The following is a 12,688-nucleotide window of genomic DNA, read 5'->3' as shown; positions in this document are numbered from 1 at the left end:
ATTTCCTTTCATACAGTCTTCCGATTTTTCTTTTGAAGTCACCTCTTCTGTGGTGCAAGGATGCTAATTTTTAGATCTAAACACAAGGCAGATTACTTTGTGATTGTGCAGCAAATGAGAAGAAAATGATCCCTTTCTGCTTATTTCTAATTTTTCTGGATGATATTTTCCTCCAGAAAGGTTATAATTTTCTCCTGCTTCTTCCTTAAAGGGATAATCTTTAATAGATTTTAAGATGGTTGTTCTGAGGCATATTGTGTTTAGCATGGTGATTGTTTTCAGTGGCCTTCCTCTTAGCTGCCTGCAACACAACCCATGATGACTTAAAGTGGTGAGTTGCATTTTAAAGGCTAAAGGTGTTCTTTGTTCAAGGACAGATCATAGTCTGATCAGGTTTGGTCTTCAGGCTATCTGGATAATCCACAGAGATAGAAGACTTCTTAATGTTACACTCTGAAGACCGATGGATCCATATGATTTTCTGAGATAGGAAAGTGTATTTTCCCAAAGATTTAACTGTTGCTTCTTCTAAGGTGCTATTTCTGTTTGAAATAAGAGGATGACTCAGACCTTTGATAAAATTACTCTCAAACATCTTCAGCCCAGTCGTAGAATTATGCTGCATCCTTATTATTTTAAGAATGATCCCTGTAGATAGTGTAAAACAAAGCTTCTCTTTTTTCCCCACTGTTGTGTCTGCACTTTTATCCAGTGGAATATTTTTCAGGGCCTTTCAATGTATGCTCAGGTGTACAGGAGCTTGAGTTTTTTTAAAGGCTTACTGTGATCAATATGCTATATATTCTTGCACCTAAAATTACGCTTTCTACCCACCATATATGAGTAGTATAGTTTTAACAGCCAGAGGTGGTTTTTCAGTTTGTGCTGACTAAGTATATGGATGAAGTACTTAAACGACTGATGGCTACCACATGTGCTTTAGATCCTTATGCTTTTGTGTTATAAAATGTGTCCCTTAGCTGTGGTAGGGATTTGGGCTACAGAAGTAATTAATACAAATGCAGGAACAGATGCCATCTTTATTTGACAATTAAGAATATAAAACAAAAGAAAACAAACAAACAAACGGCAAGCTTTTGATGATAACTCTTATTGAAGCCTGTACACCAAGCTCTTGTGGGTAGTTCCAAAAATATATGCTGTTATTTAAGTCACAAGTCACATGGCTGATGTTGAGGCCAGGTTAGATTCTTAGCTGGAAATGGCTGCAGTCTACAAATGGCCTATGGAGGTGGAGGAAGGGGGTGGTTTCAAGCCCCTCCTCACTGAACAGTTTGGAATTTATAACCCATCTCTTAAAATAAAGGATAGTCACGCAATCTGAGCCCTCCTCATTCCCTCTTTCTGCCTTTTTGAAATTCTTTTTCTTAAAACTGTTTTTATTAATTTTCATAGGTATAGGGGTTATGGTACAACTAGGGGGACCAGGTAAAAGAGGGAGGGGGAGGGTAGGAAAAGGTAAGATTCCAGAGAGCAAAAAGTGTTATTACATCCGCTTAAACAATTATATTAAAAAGGGAAATTATACAAAGAAAAAAACATTATAGCAATTTTCCAAGACATCTATAATTAGTAATCTTCCATTTTCTTAGACTTTCTCTTTCTTTTTATCTTTAGACTTACTAATTTTATAGGTTTGATATTATTCTGTCAAGTTTATATCTATTGCTCTAAATCAATGTTATAACCATTATTGTGTCTATTTTAGCATATATTCTTACACCACAAAATACCCTCTCAAATTTAACATTTCCGTCTTTTGATTATCTATATTCTGTCAAATTTATATCTTCTGCTCTACATCAATATTCATCTTCCACCTTATTGACCATTTATTTATATCTGTTCCATTCCATGTATTGTCTCCTTTTTTTATTCCCATCTGCCACAACATGTCCCACCATCTCCATTCCCCTCCCTTTCATAGTAAAGTTCACAATTTGTTGCACTTCTACTGCTGACATCTCCATAAGAGGGGTTAACAAATTAGCTCTCCACAGCACTGTATCTTCACCTTTTTCTTTTGAAGACTTATCGGGTTTAAAAATAAAATTATCTCCCTCTGTTTGTGTTTTTAAAAAACTAATTTCCTGTTGCAATTCTGGTTCTTTCTCCACCTTCACTGTAAATTCCATTTGTGTCCCTACGTCTTTAATTTGTTCAAATAGCTGATCCATCTCTAATTTCATCTGGCGTATTCCATTAAATATAATGTTTTGAATATTCTTGAGAATGTCTTGTTCCATGATTGGATGTATTATCTGGATTTCTTTCCAGCAGATAGTAAACACAGTAAATGTTCACAATGGTAGCTTACGTCTTGGGGCAGAAAACATTTGCAATTCAGTCTCTCTCTCCAGGCTTCATAGTCAGCAATGGTTGACAGCAGGAAGGGTTTTTCCTCATTTTCAAATCTTTTCCCAAGACTGTTTCTGGCTGTTACACAGATTTAAATCCATCAGTAGTTATATTGTCCTGTAGAAGGGAGTTTTATTGCCACAATACAAGCAAAGTAGTTTTATCTCCTCCACCACCCTTTTCTTCTTTCATTCCCTTTCTACCAGTCAAGCCTCAGATGAAGGGGAGTGGAATGCTTTCTAGTCTGGCCAGATATAGATCTAGTCACTGTCTCTAACGATTGCACCCACTCTCTTCATTGTTTAGGTCCTTAAGAGTTGGTGAGTCCCATTGCAATATCAGGTAAGCTATAGCCCATCTGACCTCCTAGTGCTGCGGATCGTGTGATTACAGTGCTTGGGGGAAAAGCGTTCCATATGTAAAACAAGCCACCAAATTCTGGTCAAAATTATTTTCAAAATCCTTCTGTACTTTTCCGCTTTCTGCCGTGGGACATTCACAGCTTTGTGCCAAGATGGCTCCAACTTGATTTCTGCTTCCAGATGTGACTTGAAAGGTAAATCTAGGCATCCCCTGGTCCTCCTCCCTTCTCAGTCAGATTCTGTTACTTCAGACTTTCATTTCTCCTAGTAAAAGTCCTCCCCCCAAGTCTTTGGGGGGTCAAAACTGAGTGGTCTCAGTCAGTTTCAGGAGGCCTCTTGAAATCCAACCAGTCTCACTGTGCCAAAGCCCCACCTCCCTGCCTTTTTGAAATTCAAAGAATTTTTATTTAGCTACAGATGGCAAGAAGCATAGCCTGCCTCTAACAGAGTTGGGATTAGGAATTTAGTTAAACCACCAGGAATACTCAATTGTAGCCAAATTGTAGCCTTCCCTCCAGTCAATCCCTGATGCTTTTTTCCCTTCCTCTTCCTATTGTTTGCTCCCATCTTGTGAAATGTGTTTTACTATGTAGTAACTGTTTTTATATATATTTCTGCTTGTTTTTTGCTGTAAGCTGCCTAGAGTGGTCTTAGGCAGAATATTAAATAAATAAATAAATAAATAAATAAATAAATAAATAAATAAATAAATAAATAAATAAATAAATAAATAAATGAATGAATGAATGAATGAATGAATGAATGAATGATGATGATGATGATGATGATGATGATGATGATGATGATGATGATGATGATGATAATAATAATAATAATAATAATAATAATAATAATAATAATAATAATAATAATAATAATAATAATAATAATAATAATAATAATAATAATAATAATAATAATAATAATAATAATAATTTTTTTTTTAAAGCCAAATCAATAGTTTTACCTGGTGAATGCTTTCCTTGGCTTGCAGTAATGCTTATGTGGTGTTAAAAAAAGCAAAGCATGCTGCTTATATACCGCCCCATAGTGCTTCAAGCACTCTCTGGATAGTTTACAAGTTAATTATGCAGGCTACACATTGCCCTCCCCAGCAAGCTAAGCTGGGTACTCATTTTACTGACCTCAGAAGGATAGAAGGCTGAGTCAACCTTGAGCCGGCTACCTGGGATTGAACCCCAGGTCTTGAGCACAGTTTTGGCTACAGTACAGCGATTTAACCACTGCGCCATGAGGTTAAGAGTCCATAATGTTCAAGAACTGATGTTGGTCTTCAGTTGGTTCCCTGATTTGGCCATTTTATGGTATCTTACACAGTTCAGGAAAAAATCAGGTTGTCGAAACAATACTGTATTGTTTCAAAGACCATGTGGCCTTTTCCAGATTTTTCCAGAAGCAGTTAATGACATTCTAGAAGAAGGTGTAGTGAAATGTAGGTTGATACCCCAGCTGCAACCCTCTCTAGAGAGGACTGACCTTCCCTAAGTTACACTAATGCTACTGGCATTCAGGTAAGACTTCTGCAATGCACGCTACCTGAGGCTGTTGAAGACTTTTCAGAAACTTGTATTTTACAGAATGTAGCTACCACAATATTGATGAGGGCAGGTGGCAACCATGTGCTCTCTGTTATTATGCCAGTTGCATTTCTGGGTCAAACTCGAAGATCTGGTTTTGCCTTTTAAAGCCCAAGGACTAGAGATGGGGATGAACCGCCAAATGGCACTTTGTCTTCCCTGGTGGAACTGATGAACCACAAATCAGTTCATCAGTTCACCGGGGGTGTTTTTAGATAGCTTGTGGCTGTCTAGAAGAAGAAGAAGACTGAGACCCAAGCTCCCTGCCCCCACATCCTGCCCCCCTTACCTTACCAGGGAGCACTGAAAGACTGGCATGTCTGGAGGGATCTGACCCTCTCTCTGTTTCTATGTTTACAGGGCCTACAGGGGGCTTGTTTTCCTTTCCCAGTTAGATGTGATAGGTGTCAGATTCTGTAGGAAGAGGGATGTTTAGGCCACTAAGGAAAATATCCCCAGATGTTAAAGATAATTAATGGCTGTTATGAATATCAATTATTCCATCAGAAAAATCATATCAACATTTAGAATCACACTGCTCAAGACAAAAAGGCAGAAATTAAAATGACCCCACACTTCCTTAGTGGTGACATTTAAAATCCAGCCATATTGTCTTGCATCAATGTTAACCCATCTCAACAGCTGGGATTTTTAATGGAAATCGCATTGTGCTTTATTGGGAAAAAAACAAGAGGAAACAGAAGGGGAAATGTTAGCAGTTGATGTCAAGTACAGTAAGGGTTTGGGTTGTTGTTTTTTTTATTCTGTCTACTGGGCAGACCCCGAACATTTGACACTTATTGTGGCAAAATTTTAAGCATAGCTTCCACCTGCCAATTATTTTCAAATTCTGTAACTGTTTTCCCCCTCATTTCTAAATAGCCAAATTTGGCCTTCTGAATGTAAGATATTAGTATCCACGTGTATTTCCACTCATGTTTCACCATACAGCTTGGAACAGGGATGTGAAGAGTCCATCTACATTAATTTCATAGAGCTCTCAAAATGCGAGCAATGGCAGCCAGAAAACAGAGAAAACGAGGGGGGCAGGAAATAGTCTACATCCAAATTGGGAGCCTGGCTGTTGCCATGGCAACTGCAGCTGCCTCTGCTTCCACAGCAGCAAGCAAATTAATAAAAACATGGATGGAATAGGAGGCAGCTATCAAGGACAGAGCAGGAGGGCTACAACGCTTGAAAGACTGCTCTGAAGTATGGCTGGATCAATCTCCTTTTCCTCTTTTTCCCCATTCTGTCATTCTCTTTCTGTATTCATCCTAATAGTTCTGCAATTACTACTTTCTTGTGTTGTCAAGTTGTTCTCAAAAACCCTCAAGATGCTCAGGGGCACTTTCCTTCCAGAGTTTGGGCTGCAATCTTTTACTGATGCTGATCAATCTTACTGGCTTCATTAGCAGCTATAGTCTAGAAAAATGATTACTGTCTGCCTGCAGGGAAGGAAAGCAGATATTTACTGAGGAGCTGCATCTGATTTCTTGATGCCAAATTTCTTGTATACATAGAACAGAACTACAATAAGTGAGTTTCTTAGGTTTTTTTTTCTTTTTCATAGTCTATATTTTGAAGCTTATTTCAAAATAATACATAATTCCACATATATGGCAGCACCAGATAATATCATTGGCCAAATCTGTTCACAATGTAATTATCAGATGTTTCTTGTATATGTTTCATATCAAAGTACAGACAATGAATTCCACTGGTTTTAATCAGCCATATTTCCTCCCTTGTAATTTTCAAGCTGTCTGCAATGTGCCAGTGAACCAAAGAGAGGCAAATTACTCAAGAACATTCCATTTCTGAAGCACTTCGGCACAAATTGAGGACAGCCTGGCTGTTTCCCGTGAAATTTGTGCAGACTATTAGTTCTGAGCCACAACACTTCTCATTTCTTCCATCGGCTCACACAAATGTACACAGACACACACTCCAACAATCATCCATCCATTCACCTCCTCAATTTTTCACTCCCTTAGCAGTTCACCAGTCTTTCTGGCTTCACCTTGAAACATTTTTCAGTTAATGCTAGCCATTTCCCAGAAAACATGCATAGTAAAGGATTTCAAGAAGTCAAAATGATTTGTAGTCTTTCTAGCCAATCACGCTATAGCTATCCACAAACCTAAATTGCTTTAATTTGCATTCACTTTCCCTCAGGGGATGTTGGGAACTGTAGTTGTGCTAAGGAGCTAAGAGAGAACTTGCAACATCACTAAACTGCAACTTCAACTTTACTTTGGTGAAGCTATGAAACTTACTTTGGTCTAAAATAAATGCCCTTGTCCATACTGGGATAGTATTAAATGAATTGTAATATTTATGTATTAAATTAACCAAAAAGGCACAAAAATTGTTCAAGCTCATACGATCTCCAGATCTCATAGACATCATAATACAAACAGGGTACTGTATTTATTAAGTGTAGTGGCTGGGTGGGGGAAAATAATCTTAAAGTCTCTGTACCCCAGAGATCTAATGCAAGAGGGTCTGCAGACATTCAAAGGGGGCTTACCAGGTGATTGTGTAAGATTTTCCCTGGATCAGAACACAGACTTGCTGTAAGCACAGAAAGGAGGAGAAAATGTAGATATTGCCCTCCATTTAAACTGAACAATTTATTGCAGTGTCTCAAACACCTCCCCCTTCAATATGCTTTTATGACCAAAGATACAAAATGTTCACAGCCCATAAGAAAAGGTAACTTCTACGTGGCCAAGAAGTCAGTTGCTCAGTTTCAATTCTTAATGTTGAAACATTGCATATGCCTGCTGTATAGAGTTAAATGAGCCAACATACAATTATTTTATTTCTTTGGAAGCAGGGTGTCCCCCCTACCATAGTACTCAAGCACAAGAAGATTGACAAACTTTTTTTTTAAAGAAACAGCAAACACTACCTTGGCTTCATGTCTTCCTATTGTCATTCCCCTGCATTCTCTAGTGTTTTACTCTGGAATGCACACTTTCCTTGGCTTTAAAAAGCAAAAGATGTGGACATGAGTCATGCTGTATTCCCCAAAGACTGTCTAGATTCTGCCAGGTAGTTCAATTGCACAGACTCAACACTTGCACTTTGCTCATACCCACATCCAACACAAACAGAGCTCACAAATTATCTTCCTTTTTGGTGTGATGGTCAAATTAGGCAAACTGTGTTGACTTGCACAGTCATTTCTGTGCACGAAACACAGGTTCGTACTGGAGCATTTATATCCCTCTAATGTGGCATTGATCTGTCAGGTATTTTAGGAATGTCTCAAATAAATGGAACAGAGCATTAGCTAGGCAGACCACAAAACCTTTAGGTTTTCATACTTTTATGTCACTTATATGGCAACACCATAGGAAAACCATAGCACTGAAAATCAGCCCAACAGCCAATTTAACTTGCTTTATATGTTCTTATTTAAGTAACGTATTTGACTTCCATATAGAGCTACTCGGATACACAACCATTATGAAATCTTTCTTTTCACAGCTACGGCCACAATATATGTCTCTAGTAAGATCTACACCACCAACAGACCATCCTATAGCAAGAGGCATCCACGTCCCTGTGTGTCAAATGCATCCTAGGAAGCTTGTTGGCCTGCCTAGGCTGTAAGTTTAAAATTGGGGTGGGTAGTTTTGTGACACTTCTGGTGTTGTTAGACTCTAACTTGAATTCCCCTACCCAGTGTTGTCAATTCTTGAGGATGAAGAGAGGTGTAGTCCAACGGTAGCTGGAGGGCCACAGGATTCCGACCCCTGGTTTAACAGGATTGGTCACGGGAGTGGAAGAAGTATGTCTGTTGTGCTTCACTCACCCTTTGAATGCTGGAAGCACGTAAAAAGGAAGCAAAAACTTTTGCAGAAGCAAAGGATGTAATTTTATCAGGGCCTAGGTATGATGCTGATGTTTTCTGAACAGCTCCTGAGTTGAAACTGAATGTGTTTGGTTACAGTCCGGGTCCCCTGGAACCAGACTGAAAGGAGTACGTGTGAAATCAGCTTTAGCCTTAATTGCTTACAGACATATGGAGGAGTCAGACAGGCTAATTTAAAAATTAGTCTGCACTGAAATTCTTAAATGGCTGACAGTTCTCTGGCAAGATATTGGTGAGTGATGAAATTGTGCAGGCTTAGCAAAAGTTGTAGTGGAAATTTGCACAGCAATTTATACTTAAACTCCTTCACAGTTCATCCATCTCGAGAAGGGCCGCAAAAATTGTTGCATAGATTGTGCCAAATGTAGTTGTTAGCTCTATTAGCATCACCTCCCATCTTTATAATGACTGAGTAGTTTGTCAAGAGACCACCAAGAACACTGGAAAGACTGTTAGTTTGTTCTGTAAATATAAAAACCAATAGCACAGATATATTTGTTTGTTTGTCTTAAACTCAACTTTTCTCCAAAAAGCTTGTAGTTGTGTATGCTGTCCCACTTTACACACACCACAATAGGCTGAAAGAACCTAACTAATCATAATGTGCAGGGGTTTGATCCTGCCTTTCCCTGATTTAAGGGCCAAACTAAGCATAACACAACTAATCCATAATTAAGGTCTCCCTTGGCTTTTCCTTGACTAATTACTAGCCCCATAGGGGCTGCTTTGAAGATCAGGGACATGGGGTTTTGGGTCAAGGTGTTTAACCTTTCCTCTCCTGTCTTTTCCTCAAAGCATTCCCTTCCCCAACCTGCAAGTATTAATGGTACTATAACACTGTAGAAGTAATTAAAGAACAATTTGAATATATTTTTTCCAAAATGTGAGTTCAAAGTAGACTGGTGAATATTTAGACTCTTGATCTGATAGAATAAAGCAGTTTCTTCCGTCTCATATGTATCTACATCCTGCTTCCCCACCCACCCTGCCAAGAGGGTGGGAAGTTGGGAAGGGCTCTTCCAACAAAGGTTTCATAGACTCGAAAAGTGTCAGGGAGTTTCCAAGAATACTTTATTGAATTAGGAGAACTGGATAAAACAGTGGGTTGAGTGTGTGTGCCTCACTCAATCCCAGGGCTACCTTTGTGTCCTATCACACTTTAAGCCCCCTCATCCCCATTGTCCGTCCATCTTTTGCAAAAAAAAAAAAAAGAGTTTTGGGAGCTAGCCACCTGTTGCTGGAGCTGAGTCGTCAGAACTAACTCCAGCCACCTAACGCTCCTCAGTGATGGTCAGTAGTTTCAGGCTGATGTGGGTCTCCTAGACAGAGCTGCTCCTTCTGTTCCTGGGCTAGCTAAACAAAGCACACTGGTGTTGAAAATGGCATCTCCAGCATCTCTTCTGGGTTGGGATCAGTTTCCCTGGACAAAGTTCTCTGGATGGTTCGGGCTTCGTTGTGGGTGGCCGGGCAAGAGAAAGCTGCCTGTGTCCCTGCCTCAGCCTCTCCCTGGAGCAAAGACGACCCACTCACCAGTCCACAGATCTTAGACGAGTAGCTCCCTCAGAGGCTCTTCCCTTTGACCACTTTTCTTCCTCTCTTTCCTCTTCTTTCTCTCCCTAGCTGATCATCCAGACACACCCACACCCTCTCCCCATGGCAGCAGTTCCTCCTTGCCTTCAGTTTTACCCGGGTGTTCCTCAGGCTGCCCTACCTCTAGGGTCTCCTTGCCATCCTCTGGGGAATGCAGAGAAGATGCAGACATCTTGCCAGGGACAGCAGATGTGTCAATGTACTATAGCAGAAGTTACTTTTTTGAACTACAAAGTATGGTGTTTTTAAAATACAGTATGATGGTTCCCATCTCTGGATATGAAAGATGTGTTGCTGACATCTAGGAAAGCTGGAGCTTTAGATGCAAAAGTGTAGGTCTCTTCAGATCTTTGAAACTGCAGCTATGCCATAGTGGGCCTTTTGTTTCGGCACAGTCAATCTTTTAAAAAGGCAAAGAAAGAAAAAGACCAGGTTCCTTTGAATCTATACAGTCCACTATAGTCTCTACTATTTTGAACAGCTGCAGGAGAGCTTCCCTCCACCATTTCTGAGCGAGGAGCCCCTCTGTTCAGAATAGAGGCTGACCCTGCTATTTAGAGTATTTACTAATTTATTAATATTGAAGAATAATATTTATGAATTATTCTTTGCTCCATGTTATTAGAACTAACCCACCAACAGGCCAGGCATGGGTAAAGTAGGCCCCAGGGCCTTACATGACCCCTCAAGGCTGTTTGTGCAGTCCTTAGCCTGAAATAGCTTTCTCCTGCAGAACGGACTCTCCTAGCATCCCCCAAGAGCAATGACTTGCCTTTTAAATAGCTTTTACACAACCCATGCAGTATTTAACACCAAGCATCTGTTGTTTAAACTCTGAAATGGACTTCCAAGCTCTTCTGGTTTTGCTTGTCACATTTTGGCAGGGATGTTGGCAAGACTTTGGTCCGGGTCTCAAGTCCAAATCTTTGGTACCAAGTCTCAAGTCTGAAGCCCCAAGGCCCATGTCCAAGACCCTATTAAAAACAAGCTTTTTCCACCAGAAAAAAAGGAGGGGTAGGTGGGTTCTGAGTCATGATCTGAGTCCGAGTCATTGGGGGGGGGGGGGAACTGAGTTGAGTGTGACTTATGTTTGACTTGATGGCAAGTCCCATGACTTGAGTCCCCATCTCTGCATTTTGGGGGGCCCATGTAGCCCCAGAGAATCTTGGTAAAGCAAAGCAAAAGTAAAGCATGCTGCTTATATATAATGCCCCATAGTGCTACAAGCACTCTCTGGATGGTTTACAAGTTAATTATGCAGGCTACACATTGCTCCCCCCCCCCCCCGCAAGCTGGAAACTCATTTTACCGACCTCGGAAGGATAGAAGGCTGAGTCAGCCAGCTACCTGGGATTGAACCCCATGTCGTGAGCACAGGTTTTTGGCTGCAGTACAGCGCCTTAACCACTGCACCACAAGGCTCTGTAAGGCCCTGGGTAGGCAGAGGATTGGCTTCCTTACCTACCAAAGTTTTCTATCTCTGCATTAGGCAAAGCAAAAGAACTCGCTCTGACTGTTTGTGCTGGGATACCATGAAAAGGCAGTAAATTCTTCATTAAATTCATTGTTGTTGCATTTCTACCGCCAGAGGAGGGCTCCCTGTGGGACTTTTCTTCCTCAAGTACCAACATAACTAGGCTGCTCTTCAGCAGCGTTCACCATGATTTGTTGAGCGAGGCATTGGCTGGTGCAACAAAAATGCTTTGGCCTGGCCATCTTTGCTGCTGCTCTATGTACACTTTTGCCTCCTTAATTTGAAACCCAACTGTTTGGTGGCTGCATGAAAAATGTCACATTTTATGTAGCCAATAGAGTTGTGCCAGCATGTGAGGAAACAGAAATTAAATTGTTACTAGAAAATTAATCAATATGGCAGCCATTAAGGAAACATTCAGAGAATTTATTTCAATTGCAGTTCTAAAAGTACAACAATATTCATAGGACAGTGGTGTGCCTTGGCATTCAGTTCTTAATTGCACAAGAAATATATTTTGGAAGAGCTTCACAACAGGAGTTTACTAATCTCAGCAGAACAAAGTGAACGTGAGCCTCCTATGAGAAGTATGAGAAGTAAGAGGCCCATTATCATTCATTGTAATATTATTCTGAGTTTGGGCAATATTTAAGAATTGGGGCATTTGCATGAAACTTGTTTCTTCTGAAACTTCTATCCTTTATTTGTTATCTTATACCATTGCCTTGATCCAGCTGTCTTCCAGCTCTCATTTCTTCTCTGCACTCCCATGCCTACAGTATCCCTGGGAACAGGAGTTTTGTTTCCTATCTTCCAATTCACTGAGGTGCCTCATAAGCTGTCAGGTGGAAAAAAGAAAAGAAAAGAAACGTGGCCAAATCAAGAAATAGAAAATGGATGAGCAATGTACAGATGCCCCTCCAGAAGATCAGGCAATTCTGAACCAGGGGGAAATTAAAACTGAAAGAATTATGTAGGAATTACTTATTTTTGAAACAAGAGGTGCCATAGGGCATACCAATTCAGAAATTATTTCTTGTGCTTCCTTCTATCGTGAATCAATTTGTACATGCTCAGAGACCCACTGATCATCATTTCACATGCTCTAGAGCTGGATCCAGATTCCCAAACTAAGATATGATTAGTCTCTACTCAAATTAAGTTCTGATCCAAATCTCATGTTGTGGGGCTGCACTTTGGATCAGGTGTGAATGCCTACCAATGACCTCACAGTGTTTCTGCATTCGAATTAGCATTCATCACATGCAGTACTGTGAGTGAGCAAATGGACATATGCAATAACATCTAGTGCCTGAATAATGAAATATTGAACGATATACATTGCTTTGACTGTCTGGAAGTTGAGTCATGGCAACCGGACTTCTTTCTTGTTAGGTTG

The sequence above is a fragment of the Pogona vitticeps genome, chromosome 3 (assembly GCF_051106095.1).
Source record: "Pogona vitticeps strain Pit_001003342236 chromosome 3, PviZW2.1, whole genome shotgun sequence".
In the NCBI taxonomy this organism is placed as follows: Eukaryota; Metazoa; Chordata; class Lepidosauria; order Squamata; family Agamidae; genus Pogona; species Pogona vitticeps.
The sequence above is the reverse complement of the archived record's forward strand: the minus strand, read 5'-3'. Positions refer to the sequence as shown.